Here is a 17,500-nt window from a genome sequence, read left to right as displayed (position 1 = left end):
AGGGTTTAGGGTTTAGGGTTTGGGTTAGGGATAGGGTTAGGGTTAGGGTTACGGTTATGGTTATGGTTAGAGGTTAGGGGTTAGGGCTTAGAGGTTAGGGTTAGGGTTAGGGTTAGGGTTAGGGTTAGGGTTACGGTTAGGGTTAGGGTTATGGTTAGGGTTTTGAGTCAGGGTTTAGTGTTAGGATTTAAGGTTAGGGTTAGGGTTAGGGTTAGGGTTCAGGGTTTAGGGTTTAAGGTTTAGTGTTTAGGGCTAGAGTTAGGGTTAGGTGTAGGGTTCTGGTTAGGGTTTAGTTGTAGGGGCAGTGGTAGTTTTAGTGTTAATATTAGGGTTAGAGTTGTTTGGAAATATTGAAGGCACAGAGTTCTGTTGAGTGTGGGGTTGCGTAAAGGCTCGGGCTTTTTCGGGTCTAACTCGGGTTCAGCTTCTTGTTGCGGTTAGGGTTATGTTTAGGGTTGTAAGGAAAGAGTGAAGACGCAGAGTCCTGTTGAGTGCGGGGTTGCGTAAAGGCTCCCCCAGGGAGTTCAGGTGTACCCAAAGGCTTCCGCTGAGAGCACTTTTTGATGGCAGAAAGTGGCACCGTACGTGTTTTTTCGGGTCTAACTCGGGTTCAGCTTCTTGTTGCGGTTAGGGTTATGTTTAGGGTTGTTAGGAAAGAGTGAAGACGCAGAGTCCTGTTGAGTGTGGGGTTGCGTAAAGGCTCCCCCAGGGAGTTCAGGTGTACCCAAAGGCTTCCGCTGAGAGCACTTTTTGATGGCAGAAAGTGTCACCGTACGTGTTTTTTCGGGTTTAACTCGGGTTCAGCTTCTTGTTGCGGTTAGGGTTATGTTTAGGGTTGTTAGGAAAGAGTGAAGACGCAGAGTCCTGTTGAGTGTGGGGTTGCGTAAAGGCTCCCCCAGGGAGTTCAGGTGTACCCAAAGGCTTCCGCTGAGAGCACTTTTTGATGGCAGAAAGTGGCACCGTACGTGTTTTTTCGGGTCTAACTCGGGTTCAGCTTCTTGTTGCGGTTAGGGTTATGTTTAGGGTTGTTAGGAAAGAGTGAAGACGCAGAGTCCTGTTGAGTGTGGGGTTGCGTAAAGGCTCCCCCAGGGAGTTCACGTGTACCCAAAGGCTTCCGCTGAGAGCACTTTTTGATGGCAGAAAGTGGCACCGTACGTGTTTTTTCGGGTCTAACTCGGGTTGAGCTTCTTGTTCCGGTTAGGCTTATGTTTAGGGTTGTTAGGAAAGAGTGAAGACGCAGAGTCCTGTTGAGTGTGGGGTTGTGTAAAGGCTCCCCCAGGGAGTTCAGGTGTTCCCAAAGGCTTCCGCTGAGAGCACTTTTTGATGGCAGAAAGTGGCACCGTACGTGTTTTTTCGGGTCTAACTCGGGTTCAGCTTCTTGTTGCGGTTAGGGTTATGTTTAGGGTTGTTAGGAAAGAGTGAAGACGCAGAGTCCTGTTGAGTGTGGGGTTGCGTAAAGGCTCCCCCAGGGAGTTCAGGTGTACCCAAAGGCTTCCGCTGAGAGCACTTTTGGATGGCAGAAAGTGGCACCGTACGTGTTTTTTCGGGTCTAACTCGGGTTGAGCTTCTTGTTGCGGTTAGGGTTATGTTTAGGGTTGTTAGGAAAGAGTGAAGACGCAGAGTCCTGTTGAGTGTGGGGTTGCGTAAAGGCTCCCCCAGGGAGTTCAGGTGTACCCAAAGGCTTCCGCTGAGAGCACTTTTTGATGGCAGAAAGTGGCACCGTACGTGTTTTTTCGGGTCTAAATCGGGTTGAGCTTCTTGTTGCGGTTAGGGTTATGTTTAGGGTTGTTAGGAAAGAGTGAAGACACAGAGTCCTGTTGAGTGTGGGGTTGCGTAAAGGCTCCCCCAGGGAGTTCAGGTGTACCCAAAGGCTTCCGCTGAGAGCACTTTTTGATGGCAGAAAGTGGCACCGTACGTGTTTTTTCGGGTCTAACTCGGGTTCAGCTTCTTGTTGCGGTTAGGGTTATGTTTAGGGTTGTTAGGAAAGAGTGAAGACGCAGAGTCCTGTTGAGTGTGGGGTTGTGTAAAGGCTCCCCCAGGGAGTTCAGGTGTTCCCAAAGGCTTCCGCTGAGAGCACTTTTTGATGGCAGAAAGTGGCACCGTACGTGTTTTTTCGGGTCTAACTCGGGTTGAGCTTCTTGTTGCGGTTAGGGTTATGTTTAGGGTTGTTAGGAAAGAGTGAAGACGCAGAGTCCTGTTGAGTGTGGGGTTGCGTAAAGGCTCCCCCAGGGAGTTCAGGTGTACCCAAAGGCTTCCGCTGAGAGCACTTTTTGATGGCAGAAAGTGGCACCGTACGTGTTTTTTCGGGTCTAACTCGGGTTCAGCTTCTTGTTGCGGTTAGGGTTATGTTTAGGGTTGTTAGGAAAGAGTGAAGACGCAGAGTCCTGTTGAGTGTGCGGTTGCGTAAAGGCTCCCCCAGGGAGTTCAGGTGTACCCAAAGGCTTCCGCTGAGAGCACTTTTTGATGGCAGAAAGTGGCATCGTACGTGTTTTTTCGGGTCTAACTCGGGTTCAGCTTCTTGTTGCGGTTAGGGTTATGTTTAGGGTTGTTAGGAAAGAGTGAAGACGCAGAGTCCTGTTGAGTGTGGGGTTGCGTAAAGGCTCCCCCAGGGAGTTCAGGTGTACCCAAAGGCTTCCGCTGAGAGCACTTTTTGATGGCAGAAAGTGGCACCGTACGTGTTTTTTCGGGTCTAACTCGGGTTCAGCTTCTTGTTGCGGTTAGGGTTATGTTTAGGGTTGTTAGGAAAGAGTGAAGACGCAGAGTCCTGTTGAGTGTGGGGTTGCGTAAAGGCTCCCCCAGGGAGTTCAGGTGTACCCAAAGGCTTCCGCTGAGAGCACTTTTTGATGGCAGAAAGTGGCACCGTACGTGTTTTTTCGGGTCTAACTCGGGTTCAGCTTCTTGTTGCGGTTAGGGTTATGTTTAGGGTTGTTAGGAAAGAGTGAAGACGCAGAGTCCTGTTGAGTGTGGGGTTGCGTAAAGGCTCCCCCAGGGAGTTCAGGTGTACCCAAAGGCTTCCGCTGAGAGCACTTTTTGATGGCAGAAAGTGGCACCATACGTGTTTTTTCGGGTCTAACTCGGGTTCAGCTTCTTGTTGCGGTTAGGGTTATGTTTAGGGTTGTTAGGAAAGAGCGAAGACGCAGAGTCCTGTTGAGTGTGGGGTTGCGTAAAGGCTCCCCCAGGGAGTTCAGGTGTACCCAAAGGCTTCCGCTGAGAGCACTTTTTGATGGCAGAAAGTGGCACCGTACGTGTTTTTTCGGGTCTAACTCGGGTTCAGCTTCTTGTTGCGGTTAGGGTTATGTTTAGGGTTGTTAGGAAAGAGTGAAGACGCAGAGTCCTGTTGAGTGTGGGGTTGCGTAAAGGCTCCCCCAGGGAGTTCAGGTGTACCCAAAGGCTTCCGCTGAGAGCACTTTTTGATGGCAGAAAGTGGCACCGTACGTGTTTTTTCGGGTCTAACTCGGGTTCAGCTTCTTGTTGCGGTTAGGGTTATGTTTAGGGTTGTTAGGAAAGAGTGAAGACGCAGAGTCCTGTTGAGTGTGGGGTTGCGTAAAGGCTCCCCCAGGGAGTTCAGGTGTACCCAAAGGCTTCCGCTGAGAGCACTTTTGGATGGCAGAAAGTGGCACCGTACGTGTTTTTTCGGGTCTAACTCGGGTTCAGCTTCTTGTTGCGGTTAGGGTTATGTTTAGGGTTGTTAGGAAAGAGTGAAGACGCAGAGTCCTGTTGAGTGTGGGGTTGCGTAAAGGCTCCCCCAGGGAGTTCAGGTGTACCCAAAGGCTTCCGCTGAGAGCACTTTTTGATGGCAGAAAGTGGCACCGTACGTGTTTTTTCGGGTCTAACTCGGGTTCAGCTTCTTGTTGCGGTTAGGGTTATGTTTAGGGTTGTTAGGAAAGAGTGAAGACGCAGAGTCCTGTTGAGTGTGGGGTTGCGTAAAGGCTCCCCCAGGGAGTTCAGGTGTACCCAAAGGCTTCCGCTGAGAGCACTTTTTGATGGCAGAAAGTGGCACCGTACGTGTTTTTTCGGGTCTAACTCGGGTTCAGCTTCTTGTTGCGGTTAGGGTTATGTTTAGGGTTGTTAGGAAAGAGTGAAGACGCAGAGTCCTGTTGAGTGTGGGGTTGCGTAAAGGCTCCCCCAGGGAGTTCAGGTGTACCCAAAGGCTTCCGCTGAGAGCACTTTTTGATGGCAGAAAGTGGCACCGTACGTGTTTTTTCGGGTCTAACTCGGGTTCAGCTTCTTGTTGCGGTTAGGGTTATGTTTAGGGTTGTTAGGAAAGAGTGAAGACGCAGAGTCCTGTTGAGTGTGGGGTTGCGTAAAGGCTCCCCCAGGGAGTTCAGGTGTACCCAAAGGCTTCCGCTGAGAGCACTTTTTGATGGCAGAAAGTGGCACCGTACGTGTTTTTTTCGGGTCTAACTCGGGTTCAGCTTCTTGTTGCGGTTAGGGTTATGTTTAGGGTTGTTAGGAAAGAGTGAAGACGCAGAGTCCTGTTGAGTGTGGGGTTGCGTAAAGGCTCCCCCAGGGAGTTCACGTGTACCCAAAGGCTTCCGCTGAGAGCACTTTTTGATGGCAGAAAGTGGCACCGTACGTGTTTTTTCGGGTCTAACTCGGGTTCAGCTTCTTGTTGCGGTTAGGGTTATGTTTAGGGTTGTTAGGAAAGAGTGAAGACGCAGAGTCCTGTTGACTGTGCGGTTGCGTAAAGGCTCCCCCAGGGAGTTCAGAGGTGTACCCAAAGGCTTCCGCTGAGAGCACTTTTTGATGGCAGAAAGATGCACCGTACGTGTTTTTTCGGGTCTAACTCGGGTTGAGCTTCTTGTTCCTGTTAGGGTTATGTTTAGGGTTGTTAGGAAAGAGTGAAGACGCAGAGTCCTGTTGAGTGTGGGGTTGCGTAAAGGCTCCCCAGGGAGTTCAGGTGTACCCAAAGGCTTCCGCTGAGAGCACTTTTTGATGGCAGAAAGTGGCACCGTACGTGTTTTTTCGGGTCTAACTCGGGTTCAGCTTCTTGTTGCGGTTAGGGTTATGTTTAGGGTTGTTAGGAAAGAGTGAAGACGCAGAGTCCTGTTGAGTGTGGGGTTGCGTAAAGGCTCCCCCAGGGAGTTCAGGTGTACCCAAAGGCTTCCGCTGAGAGCACTTTTTGATGGCAGAAAGTGGCACCGTACGTGTTTTTTCGGGTCTAACTCGGGTTCAGCTTCTTGTTGCGGTTAGGGTTATGTTTAGGGTTGTTAGGAAAGAGTGAAGACGCAGAGTCCTGTTGAGTGTGAGGTTGCGTAAAGGCTCCCCCAGGGAGTTCAGGTGTACCCAAAGGCTTCCGCTGAGAGCACTTTTTGATGGCAGAAAGTGGCACCGTACGTGTTTTTTCGGGTCTAACTCGGGTTCAGCTTCTTGTTGCGGTTAGGGTTATGTTTAGGGTTGTTAGGAAAGAGTGAAGACGCAGAGTCCTGTTGACTGTGCGGTTGCGTAAAGGCTCCCCCAGGGAGTTCAGGTGTACCCAAAGGCTTCCGCTGAGAGCACTTTTGGATGGCAGAAAGTGGCACCGTACGTGTTTTTTCGGGTCTAACTCGGGTTCAGCTTCTTGTTGCGGTTAGGGTTATGTTTAGGGTTGTTAGGAAAGAGCGAAGACGCAGAGTCCTGTTGAGTGTGGGGTTGCGTAAAGGCTCCCCCAGGGAGTTCAGGTGTACCCAAAGGCTTCCGCTGAGAGCACTTTTTGATGGCAGAAAGTGGCACCGTACGTGTTTTTTCGGGTCTAACTCGGGTTCAGCTTCTTGTTGCGGTTAGGGTTATGTTTAGGGTTGTTAGGAAAGAGTGAAGACGCAGAGTCCTGTTGAGTGTGGGGTTGCGTAAAGGCTCCCCCAGGGAGTTCAGGTGTACCCAAAGGCTTCCGCTGAGAGCACTTTTTGATGGCAGAAAGTGGCACCGTACGTGTTTTTTCGGGTCTAACTCGGGTTCAGCTTCTAGTTGCGGTTAGGGTTATGTTTAGGGTTGTTAGGAAAGAGTGAAGACGCAGAGTCTTGTTGAGTGTGGGGTTGCGTAAAGGCTCCCCCAGGGAGTTCACGTGTACCCAAAGGCTTCCGCTGAGAGCACTTTTGGATGGCAGAAAGTGGCACCGTACGTGTTTTTTCGGGTCTAACTCGGGTTCAGCTTCTTGTTGCGGTTAGGGTTATGTTTAGGGTTGTTAGGAAAGAGTGAAGACGCAGAGTCCTGTTGAGTGTGGGGTTGCGTAAAGGCTCCCCCAGGGAGTTCAGGTGTACCCAAAGGCTTCCGCTGAGAGCACTTTTTGATGGCAAAAAGTGGCACCGTAAGTGTTTTTTCGGGTCTAACTCGGGTTCAGCTTCTTGTTGCGGTTAGGGTTATGTTTAGGGTTGTTAGGAAAGAGCGAAGACGCAGAGTCCTGTTGAGTGTGGGGTTGCGTAAAGGCTCCCCCAGGGAGTTCAGGTGTACCCAAAGGCTTCCGCTGAGAGCACTTTTTGATGGCAGAAAGTGGCACCGTACGTGTTTTTTCGGGTCTAACTCGGGTTCAGCTTCTTGTTGCGGTTAGGGTTATGTTTAGGGTTGTTAGGAAAGAGTGAAGACGCAGAGTCCTGTTGAGTGTGGGGTTGCGTAAAGGCTCCCCCAGGGAGTTCAGGTGTACCCAAAGGCTTCCGCTGAGAGCACTTTTTGATGGCAGAAAGTGGCACCGTACGTGTTTTTTCGGGTCTAACTCGGGTTCAGCTTCTTGTTGCGGTTAGGGTTATGTTTAGGGTTGTTAGGAAAGAGTGAAGACGCAGAGTCCTGTTGAGTGTGGGGTTGCGTAAAGGCTCCCCCAGGGAGTTCAGGTGTACCCAAAGGCTTCCGCTGAGAGCACTTTTTGATGGCAGAAAGTGGCACCGTACGTGTTTTTTCGGGTCTAACTCGGGTTGAGCTTCTTGTTGCGGTTAGGGTTATGTTTAGGGTTGTTAGGAAAGAGTGAAGACGCAGAGTCCTGTTGAGTGTGGGGTTGCGTAAAGGCTCCCCCAGGGAGTTCACGTGTACCCAAAGGCTTCCGCTGAGAGCACTTTTTGATGGCAGAAAGTGGCACCGTACGTGTTTTTTCGGGTCTAACTCGGGTTCAGCTTCTTGTTGCGGTTAGGGTTATGTTTAGGGTTGTTAGGAAAGAGTGAAGACGCAGAGTCCTGTTGAGTGTGGGGTTGCGTAAAGGCTCCCCCAGGGAGTTCAGGTGTACCCAAAGGCTTCCGCTGAGAGCACTTTTGGATGGCAGAAAGTGGCACCGTACATGTTTTTTTGGGTCTAACTCGGGTTCAGCTTCTTGTTGCGGTTAGGGTTATGTTTAGGGTTGTTAGGAAAGAGTGAAGACGCAGAGTCCTGTTGAGTGTGGGGTTGCGTAAAGGCTCCCCCAGGGAGTTCAGGTGTACCCAAAGGCTTCCGCTGAGAGCACTTTTTGATGGCAGAAAGTGGCACCGTACGTGTTTTTTCGGGTCTAACTCGGGTTCAGCTTCTTGTTGCGGTTAGGGTTATGTTTAGGGTTGTTAGGAAAGAGTGAAGACGCAGAGTCCTGTTGAGTGTGGGGTTGCGTAAAGGCTCCCCCAGGGAGTTCAGGTGTACCCAAAGGCTTCCGCTGAGAGCACTTTTTGATGGCAGAAAGTGGCACCGTACGTGTTTTTTCGGGTCTAACTCGGGTTCAGCTTCTTGTTGCGGTTAGGGTTATGTTTAGGGTTGTTAGGAAAGAGTGAAGACGCAGAGTCCTGTTGAGTGTGGGGTTGCGTAAAGGCTCCCCCAGGGAGTTCAGGTGTTCCCAAAGGCTTCCGCTGAGAGCACTTTTTGATGGCAGAAAGTGGCACCGTACGTGTTTTTTCGGGTCTAACTCGGGTTCAGCTTCTTGTTGCGGTTAGGGTTATGTTTAGGGTTGTTAGGAAAGAGTGAAGACGCAGAGTCCTGTTGAGTGTGGGGTTGCGTAAAGGCTCCCCCAGGGAGTTCAGGTGTACCCAAAGGCTTCCGCTGAGAGCACTTTTTGATGGCAGAAAGTGGCACCGTACGTGTTTTTTCGGGTCTAACTCGGGTTGAGCTTCTTGTTGCGGTTAGGGTTATGTTTAGGGTTGTTAGGAAAGAGTGAAGACGCAGAGTCCTGTTGAGTGTGGGGTTGCGTAAAGGCTCCCCCAGGGAGTTCAGGTGTACCCAAAGGCTTCCGCTGAGAGCACTTTTTGATGGCAGAAAGTGGCACCGTACGTGTTTTTTCGGGTCTAACTCGGGTTGAGCTTCTTGTTGCGGTTAGGGTTATGTTTAGGGTTGTTAGGAAAGAGTGAAGACGCAGAGTCCTGTTGAGTGTGGGGTTGCGTAAAGGCTCCCCCAGGGAGTTCAGGTGTACCCAAAGGCTTCCGCTGAGAGCACTTTTTGATGGCAGAAAGTGGCACCGTACGTGTTTTTTCGGGTCTAACTCGGGTTGAGCTTCTTGTTGCGGTTAGGGTTATGTTTAGGGTTGTTAGGAAAGAGTGAAGACGCAGAGTCCTGTTGAGTGTGGGGTTGCGTAAAGGCTCCCCCAGGGAGTTCACGTGTACCCAAAGGCTTCCGCTGAGAGCACTTTTTGATGGCAGAAAGTGGCACCGTACGTGTTTTTTCGGGTCTAACTCGGGTTCAGCTTCTTGTTGCGGTTAGGGTTATGTTTAGGGTTGTTAGGAAAGAGTGAAGACGCAGAGTCCTGTTGACTGTGCGGTTGCGTAAAGGCTCCCCCAGGGAGTTCAGGTGTACCCAAAGGCTTCCGCTGAGAGCACTTTTTGATGGCAGAAAGTGGCACCGTACGTGTTTTTTCGGGTCTAACTCGGGTTCAGCTTCTTGTTGCGGTTAGGGTTATGTTTAGGGTTGTTAGGAAAGAGTGAAGACACAGAGTCCTGTTGAGTGTGGGGTTGCGTAAAGTCTCCCCCAGGGAGGTCAGGTGTACCCAAAGGCTTCCGCTGAGAGCACTTTTTGATGGCAGAAAGTGGCACCGTACGTGTTTTTTCGGGTCTAACTCGGGTTCAGCTTCTTGTTGCGGTTAGGTTTATGTTTAGGGTTGTTAGGAAAGAGTGAAGACGCAGAGTCCTGTTGAGTGTGGGGTTGCGTAAAGGCTCCCCCAGGGAGTTCAGGTGTACCCAAAGGCTTCCGCTGAGAGCACTTTTGGATGGCAGAAAGTGGCACCGTACGTGTTTTTTCGGGTCTAACTCGGGTTCAGCTTCTTGTTGCGGTTAGGGTTATGTTTAGGGTTGTTAGGAAAGAGTGAAGACGCAGAGTCCTGTTGAGTGTGGGGTTGCGTAAAGGCTCCCCCAGGGAGTTCAGGTGTACCCAAAGGCTTCCGCTGAGAGCACTTTTTGATGGCAGAAAGTGGCACCGTACGTGTTTTTTCGGGTCTAACTCGGGTTCAGCTTCTTGTTGCGGTTAGGGTTATGTTTAGGGTTGTTAGGAAAGAGTGAAGACGCAGAGTCCTGTTGAGTGTGGGGTTGCGTAAAGGCTCCCCCAGGGAGTTCAGGTGTTCCCAAAGGCTTCCGCTGAGAGCACTTTTTGATGGCAGAAAGTGGCACCGTACGTGTTTTTTCGGGTCTAACTCGGGTTCAGCTTCTTGTTGCGGTTAGGGTTATGTTTAGGGTTGTTAGGAAAGAGTGAAGACGCAGAGTCCTGTTGAGTGTGGGGTTGCGTAAAGGCTCCCCCAGGGAGGTCAGGTGTACCCAAAGGCTTCCGCTGAGAGCACTTTTTGATGGCAGAAAGTGGCACCGTACGTGTTTTTTCGGGTCTAACTCGGGTTCAGCTTCTTGTTCCGGTAAGGGTTATGTTTAGGGTTGTTTGGAAAGAGTGAAGACGCAGAGTCCTGTTGAGTGTGGGGTTGTGTAAAGGCTCCCCCAGGGAGTTCAGGTGTACCCAAAGGCTTCCGCTGAGAGCACTTTTTGATGGCAGAAAGTGGCACCGTACGTGTTTTTTCGGGTCTAACTCGGGTTCAGCTTCTTGTTCCGGTTAGGCTTATGTTTAGGGTTGCTAGGAAAGAGTGAAGACGCAGAGTCCTGTTGAGTGTGGGGTTGTGTAAAGGCTCCCCCAGGGAGTTCAGGTGTACCCAAAGGCTTCCGCTGAGAGCACTTTTTGATGGCAGAAAGTGGCACCGTACGTGTTTTTTCGGGTCTAACTCGGGTTGAGCTTCTTGTTCCGGTTAGGCTTATGTTTAGGGTTGCTAGGAAAGAGTGAAGACGCAGAGTCCTGTTGAGTGTGGGGTTGCGTAAAGGCTCCCCCAGGGAGTTCAGGTGTACCCAAAGGCTTCCGCTGAGAGCACTTTTTGATGGCAGAAAGTGGCACCGTACGTGTTTTTTCGGGTCTAACTCGGGTTCAGCTTCTTGTTGCGGTTAGGATTATGTTTAGGGTTGTTAGGAAAGAGTGAAGACGCAGAGTCCTGTTGAGTGTGGGGTTGCGTAAAGGCTCCCCCAGGGAGTTCAGGTGTACCCAAAGGCTTCCGCTGAGAGCACTTTTGGATGGCAGAAAGTGGCACCGTACGTGTTTTTTCGGGTCTAACTCGGGTTCAGCTTCTTGTTGCGGTTAGGGTTATGTTTAGGGTTGTTAGGAAAGAGTGAAGACGCAGAGTCCTGTTGAGTGTGGGGTTGCGTAAAGGCTCCCCCAGGGAGTTCAGGTGTACCCAAAGGCTTCCGCTGAGAGCACTTTTTGATGGCAGAAAGTGGCACCGTACGTGTTTTTTCGGGTCTAACTCGGGTTCAGCTTCTTGTTGCGGTTAGGGTTATGTTTAGGGTTGTTAGGAAAGAGTGAAGACGCAGAGTCCTGTTGAGTGTGGGGTTGCATAAAGGCTCCCCCAGGGAGTTCAGGTGTACCCAAAGGCTTCCGCTGAGAGCACTTTTTGATGGCAGAAAGTGGCACCGTACGTGTTTTTTCGGGTCTAACTCGGGTTCAGCTTCTTGTTCCGGTTAGGGTTATGTTTAGGGTTGTTAGGAAAGAGTGAAGATGCAGAGTCCTGTTGAGTGTGGGGTTGCGTAAAGGCTCCCCCAGGGAGTTCAGGTGTACCCAAAGGCTTCCGCTGAGAGCACTTTTTGATGGCAGAAAGTGGCACCGTACGTGTTTTTTCGGGTCTAACTCGGGTTGAGCTTCTTGTTGCGGTTAGGGTTATGTTTAGGGTTGTTTGGAAAGAGTGAAGACGCAGAGTCCTGTTGAGTGTGGGGTTGCGTAAAGGCTCCCCCAGGGAGTTCAGGTGTACCCTAAGGCTTCCGCTGAGAGCACGTTTTGATGGCAGAAAGTGGCACCGTACGTGTTTTTTCGGGTCTAACTCGGGTTCAGCTTCTTGTTGCGGTTAGGGTTATGTTTAGGGTTGTTAGGAAAGAGTGAAGACGCAGAGTCCTGTTGAGTGTGGGGTTGCGTAAAGGCTCCCCCAGGGAGTTCAGGTGTACCCAAAGGCTTCCGCTGAGAGCACTTTTTGATGGCAGAAAGTGGCACCGTACGTGTTTTTTCGGGTCTAACTCGGGTTCAGCTTCTTGTTGCGGTTAGGGTTATGTTTAGGGTTGTTAGGAAAGAGTGAAGACGCAGAGTCCTGTTGAGTGTGGGGTTGCGTAAAGGCTCCCCCAGGGAGTTCAGGTGTACCCAAAGGCTTCCGCTGAGAGCACTTTTTGATGGCAGAAAGTGGCACCGTACGTGTTTTTTCGGGTCTAACTCGGGTTCAGCTTCTTGTTCCGGTTAGGGTTATGTTTAGGGTTGTTAGGAAAGAGTGAAGACGCAGAGTCCTGTTGAGTGTGGGGTTGCGTAAAGGCTCCCCCAGGGAGTTCAGGTGTACCCAAAGGCTTCCACTGAGAGCACTTTTTGATGGCAGAAAGTGGCACCGTACGTGTTTTTTCGGGTCTAACTCGGGTTCAGCTTCTTGTTGCGGTTAGGGTTATGTTTAGGGTTGTTAGGAAAGCGTGAAGACGCAGAGTCCTGTTGAGTGTGGGGTTGCGTAAAGGCTCCCCCAGGGAGTTCAGGTGTACCCAAAGGCTTCCGCTGAGAGCACTTTTTGATGGCAGAAAGTGGCACCGTACGTGTTTTTTCGGGTCTAACTCGGGTTCAGCTTCTTGTTGCGGTTAGGGTTATGTTTAGGGTTGTTAGGAAAGAGTGAAGACGCAGAGTCCTGTTGAGTGTGGGGTTGCGTAAAGGCTCCCCCAGGGAGTTCAGGTGTACCCAAAGGCTTCCGCTGAGAGCACTTTTTGATGGCAGAAAGTGGCACCGTACGTGTTTTTTCGGGTCTAACTCGGGTTCAGCTTCTTGTTCCGGTTAGGGATATGTTTAGGGTTGTTAGGAAAGAGGCAAGACGCAGAGTCCTGTTGAGTGTGGGGTTGCGTAAAAGCTCCCCTAGGGAGTTCAGGTGTACCCAAAGGCTTCCGCTGAGAGCACTTTTTGATGGCAGAAAGTGGCACCGTACGTGTTTTTTCGGGTCTAACTCGGGTTCAGCTTCTTGTTGCGGTTAGGGTTATGTTTAGGGTTGTTAGGAAAGAGTGAAGACGCAGAGTCCTGTTGAGTGTGGGGTTGCGTAAAGGCTCCCCCAGGGAGTTCAAGTGTACCCAAAGGCTTCCGCTGAGAGCACTTTTTGATGGCAGAAAGTGGCACCGTACGTGTTTTTTCGGGTCTAACTCGGGTTCAGCTTCTTGTTGCGGTTAGGGTTATGTTTAGGGTTGTTAGGAAAGAGTGAAGACGCAGAGTCCTGTTGAGTGTGGGGTTGCGTAAAGGCTCCCCCAGGGAGTTCAGGTGTACCCAAAGGCTTCCGCTGAGAGCACTTTTTGATGGCAGAAAGTGGCACCGTACGTGTTTTTTCGGGTCTAACTCGGGTTCAGCTTCTTGTTGCGGTTAGGGTTATGTTTAGGGTTGTTAGGAAAGAGTGAAGACGCAGAGTCCTGTTGAGTGTGGGGTTGCGTAAAGGCTCCCCCAGGGAGTCCAGGTGTACCCAAAGGCTTCCGCTGAGAGCACTTTTTGATGGCAGAAAGTGGCACCGTACGTGTTTTTTCGGGTCTAACTCGGGTTCAGCTTCTTGTTGCGGTTAGGGTTATGTTTAGGGTTGTTAGGAAAGAGTGAAGACGCAGAGTCCTGTTGAGTGTGGGGTTGCGTAAAGGCTCCCCCAGGGAGTTCAGGTGTTCCCAAAGGCTTCCGCTGAGAGCACTTTTTGATGGCAGAAAGTGGCACCGTACGTGTTTTTTCGGGTCTAACTCGGGTTCAGCTTCTTGTTGCGGTTAGGGTTATGTTTAGGGTTGTTAGAAAAGAGTGAAGACGCAGAGTCCTGTTGAGTGTGGGGTTGCGTAAAGTCTCCCCCAGGGAGGTCAGGTGTACCCAAAGGCTTCCGCTGAGAGCACTTTTTGATGGCAGAAAGTGGCACCGTACGTGTTTTTTCGGGTCTAACTCGGGTTCAGCTTCTTGTTCCGGTAAGGGTTATGTTTAGGGTTGTTTGGAAAGAGTGAAGACGCAGAGTCCTGTTGAGTGTGGGGTTGCGTAAAGGCTCCCCCAGGGAGTTCAGGTGTACCCAAAGGCTTCCGCTGAGAGCACTTTTTGATGGCAGAAAGTGGCACCGTACGTGTTTTTTCCGGTCTAACTCGGGTTCAGCTTCTTGTTGCGGTTAGGGTTATGTTTAGGGTTGTTAGGAAAGAGTGAAGACGCAGAGTCCTGTTGAGTGTGGGGTTGCGTAAAGGCTCCCCCAGGGAGTTCAGGTGTACCCAAAGGCTTCCGCTGAGAGCACTTTTTGATGGCAGAAAGTGGCACCGTACGTGTTTTTTCGGGTCTAACTCGGGTTCAGCTTCTTGTTGCGGTTAGGGTTATGTTTAGGGTTGTTAGGAAAGAGTGAAGACGCAGAGTCCTGTTGAGTGTGGGGTTGCGTAAAGGCTCCCCCAGGGAGTTCAGGTGTTCCCAAAGGCTTCCGCTGAGAGCACTTTTTGATGGCAGAAAGTGGCACCGTACGTGTTTTTTCGGGTCTAACTCGGGTTCAGCTTCTTGTTGCGGTTAGGGTTATGTTTAGGGTTGTTAGGAAAGAGTGAAGACGCAGAGTCCTGTTGAGTGTGGGGTTGCGTAAAGTCTCCCCCAGGGAGGTCAGGTGTACCCAAAGGCTTCCGCTGAGAGCACTTTTTGATGGCAGAAAGTGGCACCGTACGTGTTTTTTCGGGTCTAACTCGGGTTCAGCTTCTTGTTCCGGTAAGGGTTATGTTTAGGGTTGTTTGGAAAGAGTGAAGACGCAGAGTCCTGTTGAGTGTGGGGTTGTGTAAAGGCTCCCCCAGGGAGTTCAGGTGTACCCAAAGGCTTCCGCTGAGAGCACTTTTTGATGGCAGAAAGTGGCACCGTACGTGTTTTTTCGGGTCTAACTCGGGTTCAGCTTCTTGTTCCGGTTAGGCTTATGTTTAGGGTTGCTAGGAAAGAGTGAAGACGCAGAGTCCTGTTGAGTGTGGGGTTGCGTAAAGGCTCCCCCAGGGAGTTCAGGTGTACCCAAAGGCTTCCGCTGAGAGCACTTTTTGATGGCAGAAAGTGGCACCGTACGTGTTTTTTCGGGTCTAACTCGGGTTCAGCTTCTTGTTGCGGTTAGGATTATGTTTAGGGTTGTTAGGAAAGAGTGAAGACGCAGAGTCCTGTTGAGTGTGGGGTTGCGTAAAGGCTCCCCCAGGGAGTTCAGGTGTACCCAAAGGCTTCCGCTGAGAGCACTTTTTGATGGCAGAAAGTGGCACCGTACGTGTTTTTTCGGGTCTAACTCGGGTTCAGCTTCTTGTTGCGGTTAGGGTTATGTTTAGGGTTGTTAGGAAAGAGTGAAGACGCAGAGTCCTGTTGAGTGTGGGGTTGCGTAAAGGCTCCCCCAGGGAGTTCAGGTGTACCCAAAGGCTTCCGCTGAGAGCACTTTTTGATGGCAGAAAGTGGCACCGTACGTGTTTTTTCGGGTCTAACTCGGGTTCAGCTTCTTGTTGCGGTAAGGGTTATGTTTAGGGTTGTTAGGAAAGAGTGAAGACGCAGAGTCCTGTTGAGTGTGGGGTTGCATAAAGGCTCCCCCAGGGAGTTCAGGTGTACCCAAAGGCTTCCGCTGAGAGCACTTTTTGATGGCAGAAAGTGGCACCGTACGTGTTTTTTCGGGTCTAACTCGGGTTCAGCTTCTTGTTCCGGTTAGGGTTATGTTTATGTTTGTTAGGAAAGAGTGAAGATGCAGAGTCCTGTTGAGTGTGGGGTTGCGTAAAGGCTCCCCCAGGGAGTTCAGGTGTACCCAAAGGCTTCCGCTGAGAGCACTTTTTGATGGCAGAAAGTGGCACCGTACGTGTTTTTTCGGGTCTAACTCGGGTTCAGCTTCTTGTTGCGGTTAGGATTATGTTTAGGGTTGTTAGGAAAGAGTGAAGACGCAGAGTCCTGTTGAGTGTGGGGTTGCGTAAAGGCTCCCCCAGGGAGTTCAGGTGTACCCAAAGGCTTCCGCTGAGAGCACTTTTTGATGGCAGAAAGTGGCACCGTACGTGTTTTTTCGGGTCTAACTCGGGTTCAGCTTCTTGTTGCGGTTAGGGTTATGTTTAGGGTTGTTAGGAAAGAGTGAAGACGCAGAGTCCTGTTGAGTGTGGGGTTGCGTAAAGGCTCCCCCAGGGAGTTCAGGTGTACCCAAAGGCTTCCGCTGAGAGCACTTTTTGATGGCAGAAAGTGGCACCGTACGTGTTTTTTCGGGTCTAACTCGGGTTCAGCTTCTTGTTGCGGTAAGGGTTATGTTTAGGGTTGTTAGGAAAGAGTGAAGACGCAGAGTCCTGTTGAGTGTGGGGTTGCATAAAGGCTCCCCCAGGGAGTTCAGGTGTACCCAAAGGCTTCCGCTGAGAGCACTTTTTGATGGCAGAAAGTGGCACCGTACGTGTTTTTTCGGGTCTAACTCGGGTTCAGCTTCTTGTTCCGGTTAGGGTTATGTTTATGTTTGTTAGGAAAGAGTGAAGATGCAGAGTCCTGTTGAGTGTGGGGTTGCGTAAAGGCTCCCCCAGGGTGTTCAGGTGTACCCAAAGGCTTCCGCTGAGAGCACTTTTTGATGGCAGAAAGTGGCACCGTACGTGTTTTTTCGGGTCTAACTCGGGTTGAGCTTCTTGTTGCGGTTAGGGTTATGTTTAGGGTTGTTTGGAAAGAGTGAAGACGCAGAGTCCTGTTGAGTGTGGGGTTGCGTAAAGGCTCCCCCAGGGAGTTCAGGTGTACCCTAAGGCTTCCGCTGAGAGCACTTTTTGATGGCAGAAAGTGGCACCGTACGTGTTTTTTCGGGTCTAACTCGGGTTCAGCTTCTTGTTGCGGTTAGGATTATGTTTAGGGTTGTTAGGAAAGAGTGAAGACGCAGAGTCCTGTTGAGTGTGGGGTTGCGTAAAGGCTCCCCCAGGGAGTTCAGGTGTACCCAAAGGCTTCCGCTGAGAGCACTTTTTGATGGCAGAAAGTGGCACCGTACGTGTTTTTTCGGGTCTAACTCGGGTTCAGCTTCTTGTTGCGGTTAGGGTTATGTTTAGGGTTGTTAGGAAAGAGTGAAGACGCAGAGTCCTGTTGAGTGTGGGGTTGCGTAAAGGCTCCCCCAGGGAGTTCAGGTGTACCCAAAGGCTTCCGCTGAGAGCACTTTTTGATGGCAGAAAGTGGCACCGTACGTGTTTTTTCGGGTCTAACTCGGGTTCAGCTTCTTGTTGCGGTAAGGGTTATGTTTAGGGTTGTTAGGAAAGAGTGAAGACGCAGAGTCCTGTTGAGTGTGGGGTTGCATAAAGGCTCCCCCAGGGAGTTCAGGTGTACCCAAAGGCTTCCGCTGAGAGCACTTTTTGATGGCAGAAAGTGGCACCGTACGTGTTTTTTCGGGTCTAACTCGGGTTCAGCTTCTTGTTCCGGTTAGGGTTATGTTTAGGGTTGTTAGGAAAGAGTGAAGACGCAGAGTCCTGTTGAGTGTGGGGTTGCGTAAAGGCTCCCCCAGGGAGTTCAGGTGTACCCAAAGGCTTCCGCTGAGAGCACTTTTTGATGGCAGAAAGTGGCACCGTACGTGTTTTTTCGGGTCTAACTCGGGTTGAGCTTCTTGTTGCGGTTAGGGTTATGTTTAGGGTTGTTTGGAAAGAGTGAAGACGCAGAGTCCTGTTGAGTGTGGGGTTGCGTAAAGGCTCCCCCAGGGAGTTCAGGTGTACCCTAAGGCTTCCGCTGAGAGCACTTTTTGATGGCAGAAAGTGGCACCGTACGTGTTTTTTCGGGTCTAACTCGGGTTCAGCTTCTTGTTGCGGTTAGGGTTATGTTTAGGGTTGTTAGGAAAGAGTGAAGACGCAGAGTCCTGTTGAGTGTGGGGTTGCGTAAAGGCTCCCCCAGGGAGTTCAGGTGTACCCAAAGGCTTCCGCTGAGAGCACTTTTTGATGGCAGAAAGTGGCACCGTACGTGTTTTTTCGGGTCTAACTCGGGTTCAGCTTCTTGTTGCGGTTAGGGTTATGTTTAGGGTTGTTAGGAAAGAGTGAAGACGCAGAGTCCTGTTGAGTGTGGGGTTGCGTAAAGGCTCCCCCAGGGAGTTCAGGTGTACCCAAAGGCTTCCGCTGAGAGCACTTTTGGATGGCAGAAAGTGGCACCGTACGTG

The 17,500-nt window shown here is 50.8% G+C and overlaps 1 long non-coding RNA gene across 1 annotated transcript in view; it reads left to right on the top strand.

The window, feature by feature from the left end:
- The window catches only part of LOC308186928, a 25,013-nt gene that overhangs the window by 1,491 nt on the left and 6,022 nt on the right, over positions 1-17,500 (top strand). The gene's annotated exons all lie outside the window — the stretch shown is intronic.

Source organism: Anser brachyrhynchus, assembly GCF_964034855.1.
Source record: "Anser brachyrhynchus genome assembly, contig: SCAFFOLD_161, whole genome shotgun sequence".
Classification (NCBI taxonomy): domain Eukaryota; kingdom Metazoa; phylum Chordata; class Aves; order Anseriformes; family Anatidae; genus Anser; species Anser brachyrhynchus.
The sequence above is the reverse complement of the archived record's forward strand: the minus strand, read 5'-3'. Positions and strand labels throughout refer to the sequence as shown.